The following is a 14,961-nucleotide window of genomic DNA, read 5'->3' as shown; positions in this document are numbered from 1 at the left end:
TTCACTTGAAATCTAAGAACAATGGCAGGACTGGTTTGTTGATCCCACACTTGCAAATGTGGAATTTAATTTAGGGGAAAAGTCAGAATATTGTGCAACCAGAGCTGTTTCTGTAAAGGAAAACTATGTTTGAGGGTGGAATTTCTTGCCGAGGAAACTTCCTTGATCACGAGGAATCTTCCTTTAAAGGAAACCACGGGTTAGAACTGGCTTTCCTCAGCCTGGAGTCTTCTGATCCCAGCAACCTGAAGGAGTTGGAAAGTGGCAAGGATGCCAGGCTCACTGTGGGGCTCGTTCTCCTTTTAAATCTGCAACCGTTCCACCTTTCCCCCTTTTCGAAGGCAATTCTCATGTTTTTGCCACTATTCAAACATCACCGTTGCAGCCATAATCAGTTGACAGGTATGGTCTGTATGTCCGACTGTCAGGTGATCTACAGACCTATAGGTCTATGCTCTATAGACCTTTTCTATACTGGTACTAGCTGAAATCTGCAGTCTCCTGGTCAGAGGACCAGCGCTCCAAGCATCTCTCATTTGGAAATGTAACTCTCCCTGTGCAGTGGGGTCAACGTGAGAGGGGACGACCCCTCCAAACCCCACAGATATAAATATTATCAACTCTTACATTCTCAAACAGCATCCCAGTGCTTTTACTGTAGATTTTGGTTGGAAGCAAACTCTTCCTAATTGCAAATCATACCTTTGGATACAGACATCATAAAGTATCATACTTGTCTCTTTTTAAAAGTCTTGAAGAATATATTACATCTGCCCTTGGTCTTGGAACCCATTATAAAAATGCAGTCTCTGTGGTTTATGCTATATGATCAGGCAGTATGCAACTTGTTCTGGGTCAAGGGCATCGCTCCAGGGTGACATTTCTTTGTAGTGGCTGGACAGTTCCTCTCATAGAGATGAACACATCCTTGAGACCTGCAGGCCGAATGCCCTGCCTGAGTTTACCTTCATGAGGGGTTTTCTCAGAGGAAGAGTTATAACCAATGTCTTGTTTGTCATTTCATTCCCAAACGCCAATTAGTGACCAGCTAAGCTCACATCTTCGGTTTCCACAGACGCTACAAAGTGATTGTTTTCATTGTATAGACGAGGAAATGAGTTTGGGAGTAGTTGTACTGCCGAGGGTCCAGAGAGTTAGATTGGATCTGAAGCCGGGACCCCCTGCACCTCACCCCCAGCTCATCCCCTCTCCAGGAGAACTTGTCTCTTCCCAGGGTCTTCCCTGCACCTTTTACATGCCTTCCTCCTCAGCGTCTCGCTTCAACTTGGAACCTTCTACTTCCCCAGCCAATCTCCAGAGACTGAGAAGTTCATTTCAAGTTTATTTGAGTGTAAAGTGAAGGAACTGAAAATTCTCTGGGTCCAGACTTCCAATTTCATTTATCTTGCAGTTCTGCTTCTCAACTTCTGGTCTCGTCAGTGGTGGCGGAGATCAGTGGTGGCTCCTGGCTGTTTGTCTGACTCTTGTCTTTGCTGTGACTGCTCTCATCCGGTACCACAGTGTTGTTTAACAAGCGACGTGTCTCTGGCTCTCCAAACATGAAGAACGAGTGTGAAGAATGACATGCTCTGTGGAGGGCATGCATGGACTTAGCTAATTAGATGCTGAATTTCACTGGGAATATTGTGTAACCTTTCCCTGGGAAGAGATGGTGTCAACTTACCCCAGGTAGGGCACCACAGAACAAACAAATGATTACACTCAAGCCCTGTTTAATGAACTGGTGGGTTTATTGGGGTTACTTACAGAGCACCATGGGTGATGCAAAGCCCCTCCCCACGACTCCCCCAGCAAGCTACAGCCTTGCCCGACTTGCTGGCTGCTTTAGGGCTGATGGTTGGGAGGGAATATTCTTCCTACCAACTGTTTACTACTTTTATAACATTAGGGAAGGGGCTTGTGAATTTTGTAAATATCGGGAGTTTTCTGATCCTTTTTAGATTGTTTTTCTGAGCCCAGCAACCCCATCTCTCCCCTCTAGGAGTGAGTATTTCAACCTGGAGGAGCAGAGAGCACGGAAATGCAGCAGTCATGGGTAGCTTGGACAAGCAGACTTTATTATTATTATTATTATTATTATTATTATTATTATTTCAAATCCAGTGCCTGCTTTGATTTACATCCTCCAAGCAGTCACGACGACAGGACATTATCTCCCAACATTCGTTGGAGCCTGAGATCCAGCGTTTCTCTGGTTCCCAAGTCTGATCTTCCTCGGTCTGATCCATGAGACAAATCCATGCTGGGAATAAATCCAAAAATGCAGTTCAACTCTGTTGGGAACCAGGTCCCCAGAGGTGAAATTCTGCTATACTCTATCGAGCCTGTTTTCTTGTGTTCTGTTTTTTCCCCCAACCCCTCTTCCTCATTATTTTTCTTTTTAGCTTTTTTTTTCTCCGTCTTTGCGTTTTAACACTGGATGCTGTCATTTTCTCGTGACTGATGGAGGAAGGCACTCTAGCGTGACTGAAAGCTTGAGACGGTTTGATCGTCTTGAGGAACGTGTTAGTGTCCCTAATGTGACATCTGCCCCGCACCTTAGTGAGTTGGCCAATTCTGTCAGTCTTGTCTTTCTTCTCCAAGCCTGAGGTAGGCAGGCAGTGAACGGTGAGCAAATGAGGACTTTAACTCACTTCACAAGAGGGTGATAGAAAATGCAAAGTCTGAACTTGCCAGCAACACTGGGACACCAACTCAGAATGTCACAGCTCTGAGTTCAGATGGCAGCTCAGTATCAGGCAAGAGTGGACCGTACAGCAGGTCTGGTGAACCTTTGAGTGATTAGGTCCGGCAAGTCTTCCTCCAGTGAGTGAATGAGAGTGACTCTTCTGCTGTGCCGGGGGGTTTGGGGGGGTCAGGGGTGTGTTAAAATGGCTTCTGTACTTCTGGTACTATTTCTGGAAATCAGAGTTCATGGACTACGCTTCAGAGACAAGTCATTGTACTTTTCAACAAAGCAATGTTTATATTTTATTTTTATGAGTATGGGTGTTTTGCCTGCATGTATGTCTGTGCACCCAGTTGCTAACGGAGGTCATGAAGGCCAGGAGAAGGTGTCAAATCCCCATGGGATTGGAGTTACAAATGATTTCGAGCTGCCCCCTGGGTGCTGGGAATGGAAACTGGAACCAGGACTCTGATATGCAGGAAGAGCCGCCAGGGCTCTGAACTGCTCAGCCACCTCGCTAGCCTTCACCATGTTTGGTATTTATTTTTTTCTAGGATCTTTTGACCTCTCAGAGTCCCATTATACAACCCTACTCTTCTGTCATGGCTATTGAATTATTTACCAAGAACCTGGAGAGATAGCTTATTGAGGGAGAATGTTTGATTTACAAGCATAAGAACCCCACTTTGAATCTTCAGCACCCATGTAAGAAGACGTCATGACTACATGTGCCTGTTTCCTCAGCATTTGGAGATGAAGACAGATGGGTCCCCGGGGCTCTCTGGCCAGGCAGCCTGGCATAAAAGGTGAGCTTCCAATTTAGCGAGCCTTGCCTTTCGGAGAGAGCAATAAAGACACATGGGATCCTCCTCTGGCCTATGCATGCACAAGTCACGAGCATGGACCGCACACACACGCAGGAACACTCACCCCACAGTCTCAAGGTCAGAAGGACAAAAACCAAGAGGAAAGGTTTGGCAGGGTGGGGTTGATTAGTGTTTTCCAAGACAAGGGCCACTTTTAGAAAGAAGGAAGTGAAAGACTCCATCCTGTAGGGACTGGCCTTAAGCTGCACAAGTAAACAACTCAATGTCTCCAGGAAATCCTTGAAGCTGACCAGATTCACTCAGGCTCCTTCCCTAAGCGTATGTCAGCAGTAAGAACCACTGGGAGATAATTTCAGACAAGCTGAGCTGCCTTGAAGAGGGTCAGACCAGCTGAGTGATCTGCAGGTGCCTTGGTGCCCGCCCACAGGTTGTGTGGTCCCCTCCAGGTTTCCAGCTGTCACTGGTCCTAGGGTGGGCTCTGGTGATGCTGCTGTCATTGAGTCATGTCTGCACCTGTAAGAAACCCCTCATCCATATTTCTGTAAATAACCCAACAAACTCATTGGTTCACCAAATTGGACTTTGATGGTATCTGTACTTTGCCTCTTGTTGGTTTTCTGTCAGTGTGAATAGACATTTGTTCTACTCTCTAGGAATAGTGTCACACAATAGAGGTCAGGGAAAGCACATTAACACAACTTTTAGAAAATGCTTACTAATGTAGAAAATTTGAGCTTTGGGGAAGGGATATAACAGAGAGGGGCCACAGTTGATTTGTAGGACTTTCAATCAATTGCATATACTTTAAATTTCTCCAGAATTGGAGGGGGTAACCTATGCACTTTAAATATGAAGAATATTTGCTCCCATGGGACGAGATGCTCCCTCCCAAAACTTCTTTCAATTTTGATTGAAGCAAAATAAATAAAAAGGCAGTTCTGTGCCAAGTTTATAGTTACTGGCTTTGTGGCCTTTGGGGTAGAGGTCTTGATCTCAGGCCTGGGTAAAATATCATGCCGCATGTTTCTAAGAAAAAATTTAAGCTTTCTTCATTAATATAAAATTTAAAAGGTCATTTCTAAATACTTTTGGGTTCTTAATTCCTAGGAGATGAAGCAGGTCATTCAATGACTTGACCTGCAAAGTGGGGCAGGGACTGATTTTAATTTTAATTCTGAAATTGGCTTAAAATTCAACCATAACTTAATGATGCCTTCCTCAAACACAGTTGGAAATACAGTTTATCCCATTGTTTAATAGGGAGATAGCTGACTGTGCACGCAAAGAGCGGTAGGTTGACGATGTCCCCAAATGAAAACCAACCCAAACGTCCAATATTAGGGGCATTGTTAAGAGACGCACATAAATACAATAGAATCCCGAGAGCTACTGAGAAGCTTGCCGCAGAAAAGTACTTAATGGCAAAATCAGATGACAAGATATACGACTGCCCAGTAGTACAGGCAGCATTATACTGTAACCCTCTAAGGATCCATAACTCTGAGGAGCTGAGCAGAAGTACATGTTTACACTGAGCCTCCTGTGTACTCTCGGCTCCCGTCTCTGGCCACGATTGGCAGATATGAAATCGGCATGAGGCTATTTTACCCAGGACGGTCTTTGCTCTTGGTGGTTCATCGGTAGAGCCTGAGGTTTCCTCTGGTCTGAAAGTTAAATAAATATGACTCTGAATTTGGAAACAGTCCCCTAAATTTTATGTAAACAAAAACAATCTTCATGCGCAACTGTAAAGCGGGATTTAGATTTAGAGGATTTCCTAGCATTCTGCATGGGCGCTCTTTCCCTCAGCCCCATGTGCAAAGCATCGTCCACATCCCCGGCACTGAGCAGACAAACATGTCCGTGCTAGCCGCTGTGCTCTCCCACGGGCTTTGGTTTCTTTATTCTTGTTTGAACAACCATAAAGTGGGTTTGGCCTAGTGCTGCTTGTGTTAAAATGTTAATTTTGATCCCCACACCTGCTTACACAAGTGTCTGCACGCAAGACACTGAGGGACCCTACCCCGGGTTGGCTCCAATTGGTAAATAAAGATGACCGGCAGCCAATGGCTGGGCAGGACAGACAGAGGCGGGACTTTTAGGATTCCCAGGCTTGGGAGAGAGAAGGGAGGAAGAAGCAGAATCCCCATGAGAGGGGCATAGGACAGAGCAGCCAAGTAAGAATTATGGTAAGTGGCTCCAGTGGCTTCTTCCTAGATTGGGGTAGCAGAGATGAAATATAGATTTTAAAGGATGTTAACTCCAGAATATTGGAGGGGAGTGTTTGCTAACCTCAGAAAGAATTAGAAATGCTCAACCATCGAGCTTGTCGAGGCATATCAAAATTAACTGGTGTGTGTGTGTGTGTGTGTGTGTGTGTGTGTGTGTGTGTGTCTTTCATTCAAAGGAGCTAACCTCTGCTACACAACCACCTTGAACCTGGCCAGCCAGTGGTGATCGAGGCAGAAGTTGATTCTGCTCTTAGGCAGGCAGTCTTTGTTTATTGAGGAAGGCAGACACTACTGAACCATTGACAGAAGAAACAGGGAGACTACTACAAAGTAGGGATCGGGAGCCTCTTGAGAACACACATGGGGTCTCCTCTGCCTTATCAGGTAAGCTGGGCCCGTGAGCGTGAACTGAAAGTACACTGGACGTTAGAGCTGTGGGGATGGCAGCAAGGGCCTGTGAGAGGACACTTTGCCTGAATTCCCACAGGCTTTCATAATCCAAATTCTTAGTCATTGGCAGTTGCTAGGGACATATCCATGTCTCTTCCAAAATGGACTCCATTCTGTTTCCTTCTTCAACTCCATTTAGAAACCGGAAGTTTGAATGTCCGCTGAAACTGTAGGGAGCTTCCTGACAACTCCAGGCACAGGAACGAGCTGGGAAGTCCTTAGCCACGTACCTTCATCTTGAACACTTGGTTCTCAGTCCTCACAGGCCCTGGGAATAGATATACTGCTAGCTCAAAGTTACATTTGAGAAAAACTTCAGCTTGCCCCAGTGGCATGCACGGATGACTTTGAAGCCCAGTCCAGGAATTACAGGTGCAGTAGAATCACAGGTATGCTGAATTCACTCGCCCTCACCTGCGATCGGCCTGGGCTCCCCCCTTATCAAGTTTCAGTTAGATTAAATTTCGCAGCAGGCTCAGGTCTCTGAAACAAGACTTTCTGAAAGAAAAGTTCCGTGTAAGATCAGTGGCAGACCTGCCTTATAGACCAAAAGCTGCATCATTTCCCCACGCTGAAGCATCCCCAGCCTCTCGAGAACGCTTCGCACTTTGCTCCCTCCTCCTCCAGAACTTCATATAAGATAATATTCGTCCCCAGGAGACGAAGGCTGCCTATCTATAAGACCAGGCTAATGGTGTGGATTGGGAGGAGGAGATAACCAAGCAGGGAATAATAATGTCACCGCCACTGATAGAGTAAAGGGACATAAGCAACTGTGACAACAACAGCACTAGAGATGTCCACCCACAGGGAAGCCGTGTGCCAGCGTGCTGTTCGTGGAGCTCCTTACTTGAGAATAGAAACGACACCTGGGGAATTAGCTGCGCTGCGTTATTTAACATTTTATTTATAACTCCCCTGAGGTTTCTATTATTACTATCATCAGTATTATTTAGTCACTGATGCCTTCAAACATCAAGATCTCAGGCTCCAATAGCCATGTTTGGTTAAAAAAAAAAAAAAAGAGGTTCAGTCTCTTGTTGACGGACTATTTTTATAACAGCTTACGTCAGTGGTGGCAAATGGAGGATTTAGAAGTTCTCTTCTAAGGCTCTTTTCGAAAGGATTGTCTGAAGTCTGTCTGTCTCTCCGGACTTGATTGCTCCGTTTTTGTTTTTCAGAGGTGAATTTTGAGCCCAACAGGGAATCCTGTTTTTTGTTTTTTTTTTTTTTTTCTGGAGCTGAGGACCGAACCCAGGGCCTTGCGCTTCCTAGACAAGTGCTCTACCACTGAGCTAAATCCCAACCCCCACCAACAGGGAATCCTTATGGCCGTCTCTTGGTTTAGGGCACAGAAGGGCTAAAATTCTTCAGAGGGCCCATCTCTTTTCAGAAAATGATTCCGTGGTAGACACATGCTTCCTAACCCTTCCAGATGAATCTCTTGAACAACCCCCCCACCCCCACTTTGCAAGGATTTAGCAATCCTTTGATTTCCTTATTTAGCAAAACCATATTTAAATTAAATTACAGGGACTGGAGAGATGGCTCAGCGGTTAAGAGCACTGACTGCTCTTCCAGAGGTCCTGAGTTCAAATCCCAGCAACCACATGGTGGCTCACAGCCATCTGTAATGGGATCCGATGCCCTCTTCTGGTGTGTCTGAAGACAGCGACAGTGTACTCACGTACATTAAATAAATAAATAAATAAATAAATAAATAATAAAAAATTAAAATATAACTTCTAAACAAAACAGATAATTGTATTTATTTTTAATTAAGTATCAGAAGGCATACAACATACCTTGCAATGTGTTTCCAGGAGGAAAGTCAAAGCAAGAATTTCATGAGGTAAACTTCAGTCTGTCTTCCCCTCCCCCTGTTCCTGTCTGTGAGCAAATGCCTAAATGAGTTTAAGTAACTCAACAAGCGCAGAATCAGTCATAGAACCCGTACATGTGAAGTGAACTGAGACTATAACATTACACCACATTTAGCATCTCTTTATTGTGACTTTTGGGGGCTCTCCTGACTCTCTAGGACACTAACCCCAAGTCCATGCTCCTGGCTGTTCTTTGAAGGTCCTCAGAGTAAGTGTGTGACCAAGTGCTCCTCCTGACCCACCAACCGTGGCACTGAGCTGGAATGTTGACTGGTTCTGTGTGTTCAAGACTAGGTATCCCCGTCCCCAACATGGCTCCGAGCTATAATGCCGACTGGTGCTTTTATAGTTGATGGCATTAAGGAAACCTATCTTCCACTCACAGCCATCCCTACAACCCAAACCAATGAAGTCAGCAGACACAGCTTTAATCCAACTAGACTGTGGAACTGAACGCTTAGTTTAGGAGTTGAGGGACCTGTGGCTGGCATCCTCGGGTTATTCGAGTTTAATTAAGGATGCTTCAGAGCCCCACCAGACACAGAACTGGTGATTTTCGTTCATGTAACCCAACATCCCACTCAGGGATCTGGGTGTTTCTTTATACTTAGGGAAATCAGTGTATCTACTTTCCCCCTTTTATTAAGAAAACCATACACAAGACCTAAATAGTGTTTTCCCAGTTTCTACTCATCAAATCTCTTAAAAATTACTACTAACTAGGACACTTTGTTTTGATTGAAATCGGCTGGGTTAAATGCCACATGTTTAGAAAAAGCAGAAGGACTCTAGTAGAAAAACTGGTGGAGGGAGGGCCGTCAGCTCTCTAATGGGGGAGCTCCAAGTAGTGCTCCAGCCTCCTCACCCTGCTGGCTGGCCAATCCTGGCCATGTAGCTGGGCAGAGATTGTCTCTGCTCTCCTCAGCACCAGGAACAGACCAGTTATCTCCAAAAGAGGACTTCACATAGCTATGCCTCTAGGATTCTCCAAGGGGAAAATCCTACAGGAGAAAATCCATATGGACTATGGTCCAGGTGCGACTTAGGGAGGAAAACGAGGCAGAGAATCACCCAAGGATGGGGTGAAATCTAGTATTCAGTTGTTCTCATACCCCGTATCTCTACTTAGCTTTCCTTGTTTATGTAATACCCAAGGTCAATGTAGTAGACCAGTGTAGCCTTCATGTGAAGTTTCTTCCCTTCGCTTTTACCACTCTACCACTTGACCACTTTGCTCTTATGTTTCTCCCCCCAAAACATAGCTGGGCTTATTTGCAAAGCTTCTGTGGCTCAGTCTCCTGAGGGGTGAGACTGTTCTACACTATTGGATTAGCTCTCACCATGTTTCCCTTCTTCTCCGTGTACCCCTTGCCTCGATTCCTACCTAGCAACCTAATGAGTCATGAGTTCCACCATGATTGCTTTCTTCTTTTTATTTACTTTTATTCCCACTCATGCCCACAACACACAGTGCCCTTGGTGTCCCTTCACGTTGTAGAACAATGGGTGCTGAAGGAACGACTGTCTTGGAGTCAACTGCAACTCCAATCTCATCAGGCTTGGTGCTGAATAGAGACTGTTGCAGACAAGACTCAACTCTCAGGGGGATGTTGGATCAAGACAGTTGCCATGAACACAGTCTAACAGAAGAAGGCATCACTTCAATCCCATTACAACTGAATTCCTCCTAAACTCGGCAAATATCTCCTATGGAAGAAGAAAGGTGAGTTTAAAAAGAAAAGAAAGCTTAACCAATGGTCTAACAATGCGGAGCTTCCAGTGCAGAACCACAAGTAGCAAGACACATATCTGGAAATTAGCTACCCCTCATTAAACCCCAATGAGACCACTTTACATGAAACTCCAGACAAAGAATTTAGAGTAACTGTTACTAATATGTTCAGAGGATTTAGGGCACAAATAAATTCCTGAATCCCATGCACAAAGAAGTAAGAGCCTAATAAAAAAATAAGGAGGTCCATCCAGGATATGAAAACATAATTCAATAGACAGCTAGAAACATAGGAGAAAAACTAAACTGAGATGGTGAAGGAAATGAAAATTATATGAAGTCAAATAAAAGGCTCAGTGGAAACTCTCACCAAGAGAATGGATCTCAGTAGAAGACAGGATATCAGGGTGAAAGGACAACATAAACCCAATCTGTCTCCTCCATTTAAGGACCAGGCCTGGTTTCGAAAAGAAGGCCATAAAGCACCAGCTCCAGGAACAGACCATAAAGTCCAGAAACAAAGTCATAAAACCCCTCCCAAAGAACAGCCTGGGGATAACCACACGTATGGGAAAATATCTTATCCCAGTTGGGCCATCTGTGCTGGGCAGTCCTACCTCATCCTGTGGTTAAACATTCATGACATAGGAATACAGACTCCTGACCATCTGGCCAAAGCCAATCAGAAGCCACCCCTGTGACCTCCTCAGCACCCACCAATGAAGTTTTAGATTACCTAACCTACTCTCTAAATATAGAAGAACTAGCATAATAGCCAATCAGAGTTATACTAATGTCACCTCTTTGGCCCTTGCTGATCACGTTAGAGATTACCTTCTAGAGAGTTCCCCTTGTTCCCTATAGGAAGGCCTGCACATCTTTACTGTCGACGCCATTTTGGAGAATGGTTGAATCCTGGATGCCGGTTGTTTCTGCAGAATACACAAATGCTCTCTGTCTTAGCATATTATATGAGTCTGGGGTCTTCCTTTAGTGATTTTTTGGACCCTTACAGGGGCTTGAAGACAAGATTAAAGCATCAGAACACTCAGTCTGGTCAATAACAAATTAATTTTTTTGCAATAATATTTGGAAATAAAGCATGAATGAAACATGCAAGATATTGGACATACCATAAAAGCCCAAATCTATGAGTTAAAGGGATAAAAGAAGAATTTCATGTCAAAGGCATAGAAAATTTGTTCAATAAAATCACAGAAGAAATTCCCCAAATCTAGGGAAAGAGATGCTCATTCAGGTACAAGAGGCACAGTAAACAGGATGAGAAAATAAATTCCCACATCGCACTACGATCAAAATACCGAAAGGGATACTGAAAACTGCTAGGAGAAGAAAACCAAGTTATGTGTAAAGGCAAGATCATCAGCTAAATTTTCAGCAGAAACCTAAAAAGGACAAAGGCTTGGAAAGTTATATTTCAAATTCAGGAAGCCCACAGCTTTCAACGCAGACACAATTACTTAGCAAAACTGTTTGACATGATCAAAGCAAAGAAAAATATCCCATGACAAAAGCAGGCTAAAGGAATTTACAATCACTAAAATAGCTATAGAGGGAAGACTTTGACCCGAAGAGAATCATAAACACATCCAAGATGCTACAGGGGAAAAAAGATGTTAAGACAATCTTTAAGGAACAAAGACTAGCAAAACATCAAACACTATAAAATTACCAAAATGGCCAGAATCAACACTCACCTCTCAACAATGACTCTGAATAGTAATGACTCAATTCCCCTATCAAAAGAGACAAGCCAGCAGATTAGGTTAGAAAACAAGATCCTATGCACTCATTGATAAGTGGCTATTAGCCCAAATGCTTGAATTACCCTAGATGCCTAGAAGAAATGAAACTCAAGAAGGATGACCAAAATTCGAATGCTTCACTCCTTCTTTAAAAGGGGAACATGAATACCCTTGGCAGGGAATAGGGAGGCAAAGTTTAGAACAGAGGCAGAAGGAATACCCATTCAGAGCCTGCCCCACATGTGGCCCATACATATACAGCCATCCAATTAGACAAGATGGATGAAGCAAAGAAGTGCAGGCCGACAGGAGCCAGATGTAGATCTCTCCCGAGAGACACACCCAGAATACAGCAAATACAGAGGCGAATGCCAGCAGCAAACCACTGAACTGAGAATAGGACCCCCGTTGAAGGAATCAGAGAAAGGACTGGAAGAGCTTGAAGGGGCTCCAGACTCCATATGAACAACAATGCCAAGCAACCAGAGCTTCCAGGGACTAAAAACTATACATGGACTGACCCTGGACTCTGACCTCATAGGTAGCATTTAATATCCTAGTAAGAGCACCAGTGGAAGGGGAAGCCCTTGGTCCTGCCAAGACTGAACCCCCAGTGAACGTGATTGTTGGGGGGAGGGTGGTAATGGGGAAGGGGAGGGGAACACCAATATAGAAGGGGAGGGGGAGGGGTTAAGGGGATGTTGGCCCCGAAACCGGGAAAGGGAATAACAATTGAAATGTAAATAAGAAATACTCAAGTTAATAAAGATTAAAAGAAAGAAAACAGGGGTTGGGGATTTAGCTCAGTGGTAGACCGCTTGCCTACCAAGCGCAAGGCCCTGGGTTTGGTCCCCAGCTCTGAAAAAAAGAAAAAAAAAAAAAAGAAAGAAAACAAGATCCATCTTTTTAGTATGATGTGGGAATTTATTTTCTCATCCTGCTTACTCTGTGCCCCTTGTACCTGAATAATAGAAAGTCATCTCACTATCAAAGGCAGACACTCTTTACAAGGAGACAGGATTCACAAATGTGATCTAAGCCAACGGAACGAAAAACCAAACAAGTATCGCTATTCTTAGACCTGACCAAATAAACTTAAACAAAATCTAGTTAGAAATATCAAAGAATCACTTCAAACTGATTGAGGCAACAATCCATCCAGAGACTTCTAAACATGTGTATCAAATATAGGTGTACCCAATTTCATAAAACCAGTATTAGACATAAATTGAAAGATTACTCTTAACACAGTGATAGTGGGTGACTTCAGTACTCCAACTTTTACCATTAGACAGATAATCTGTGCACAAAATGAACAGAGAAACACCAGAGTAAATGAGATCACATCTCAAATGGGTTTCATAGATACCTCTAGGACACTTTTTCCAAATTCTGCAAAATACACATTCTTCTCAGCAGCCCGTGGAAATGTCTCTAAAATAGATCATATGCTAGGACACAAAGCAAGTCTCAACAAATATAGGAAAATTGAAATAACATCTTGTTCTAGTTTTATTTCTGTTGCTGTGATAAAATATCCTGGCAAAACCCAACATAGTGGGAAAAGGGTCTATATAGCTTACAATTCCGGGTTATAACCTATCATTTGTGTGGAAGTCACAGAAACAGGAGCTTGAGACAACCGGTCACAGCACATCCAAAATCAAGAGGAGAGAGAGAAATGAATACATGTGTGCCCACTTGCTCGCTTCTTGTGCCCAATCTGATTTCTCCATTTTTATACAGTCCAGGACTATAGTGCTGGAAGTCTTAGAGCAGTGAGACGAGAGAACAATTAAATGGGGGGGGGGTACTAATAGGAAAGGAAGAAATCAAAATACCTCAAGGATTCTACCAAACAACTGTCTACCTGATAAACATTTTCAGCAAAGTGACAGATACAAAATCGACGTACAAAAAGCAACAGACTTCCTGCATATCAATGAAAAATACCCTGGGAAAGAAGATACTAGTGAACAATTTATAAGCTCAAAAACTACTGTGGGGTAAATCCAACCGGGAAGTAAGAGGGACAAATGTCCCAAAGTTGTCCCAGTGTCTCCTTGAGCTACACTGTTCCGTACAGCCACCATATCCCAATCAGCCGGGCCACCCTGACTCAATCCAGGCATCTGAATCCTTGACCACTCCTCAGCCCTGAAGTTCCCCCTCCTTATTCCTTTCGCTTGGGCTCACAGAGTCCTCTAGTTCCCCATCCTGGAACCCAAAGCCTGAGCTGGGCCCCAGATAGCCACAGCCCCTCCTTAGGCCCCTCCTCAGGCCTTTCCTCAGACCCTATTTCCTACGTTATAACTTGATGTTCTTTCTGGAGGTCATACAGCCGGTATAACTGTTTGACGAAGCTGTCCCAAGTCCCTAATGCTAAACTTCTCTCCGTACCATGGAAGACTTGGTTTTTTCCACTCCCAGGGGTTTGAAGTCATCCCTCTGACTTGCCCAGTAGCAGTACCAAAAAAATTCATTCAGATATTAGAAACCCATACTATGATTTTAGAGATCCAAGACAAGGCTGTGCCCAACCATGGCGTTTGTAAGATAAGGCAGAGCATTGTAGTGTAAGGGTCTGAGAATCCCTGAAAGAAAGCTCCAGACTCAAATAGTATGCAAAGACAAAGAGATCGTGCAGAAACAGCCGGCATGCGGGGGTCAACCGTCCAAGCAAAATGGCGACCCCAAAGGAACCTCTCAGGCCCCTTTCACAGCCAGTTAGGAGTTTTCCAGTTGCAGTTGGGTCATGTTCACCAGGATTCGTTGAGCTTATGGTATGGGATATTTGTATACTTCTGATTGGTTTGTACCTTGAGGGAGAGAGGTTACCTTATAGGGACTTTTTTCTATCCGTTGCAGACCTTTGGTTAGTGTCCAGGTAGTGGCTGATTGGCTGCCATTTTTTTTTTTTTTTTTTTTTTGCAGTTTTTCTGAGAAACCTAGGCTGTCCTTCTGAGAAATTGAAACTGAAGGCCTAACATGGCTGCCTGTTCTAAAATGGAGTGAATTAGGTCTTCTCTGTAGCAATCAGAAGATATAGGTGCTTAAATCTAATATTTCTTTTTTTTTTCTTTTTTTCGGAGCTGGGGACCGAATCCAGGGCCTTGCACTTGCTAGGCAAGCACTTTACCGCTGAGCTACATCCCCAACCCCTTAAATCTAATACTTCTTACAATTAGATCAAGGCTTCGTCCTTGATCGTGCCTCGTGGTGGACGCTGGTATTGGATTTCAAAAAGAAAGGGAACAGACTTGTCTCAAAACTTACAGAGCTGGGTCTGAAAATGGAGTTGATGATCCTTCAGCTCTCCTGAGAAACTCATACTCACGTTGCTAATTAGGATGGCCCGGCGAGGACTGAGATCTGAGCGGAAC

The 14,961-nt window shown here is 44.1% G+C and overlaps 1 long non-coding RNA gene across 1 annotated transcript; it reads left to right on the top strand.

The window, feature by feature from the left end:
* Positions 1-5,646: 5,646 nt before the first annotated feature.
* Positions 5,647-7,939, top strand: LOC102547058 (uncharacterized). Its single transcript, XR_010057792.1, has 4 exons — positions 5,647-5,705; positions 5,924-6,131; positions 6,337-6,586; positions 7,731-7,939. It is a non-coding gene; the product is annotated as an uncharacterized LOC102547058 (long non-coding RNA).
* The last annotated feature ends 7,022 nt before the right edge of the window (positions 7,940-14,961 follow it).

Source organism: Rattus norvegicus, chromosome 14 (genome assembly GCF_036323735.1).
Source record: "Rattus norvegicus strain BN/NHsdMcwi chromosome 14, GRCr8, whole genome shotgun sequence".
NCBI classification, from domain to species: Eukaryota; Metazoa; Chordata; class Mammalia; order Rodentia; family Muridae; genus Rattus; species Rattus norvegicus.
This window is presented reverse-complemented; position numbering and strand designations above follow the sequence as displayed.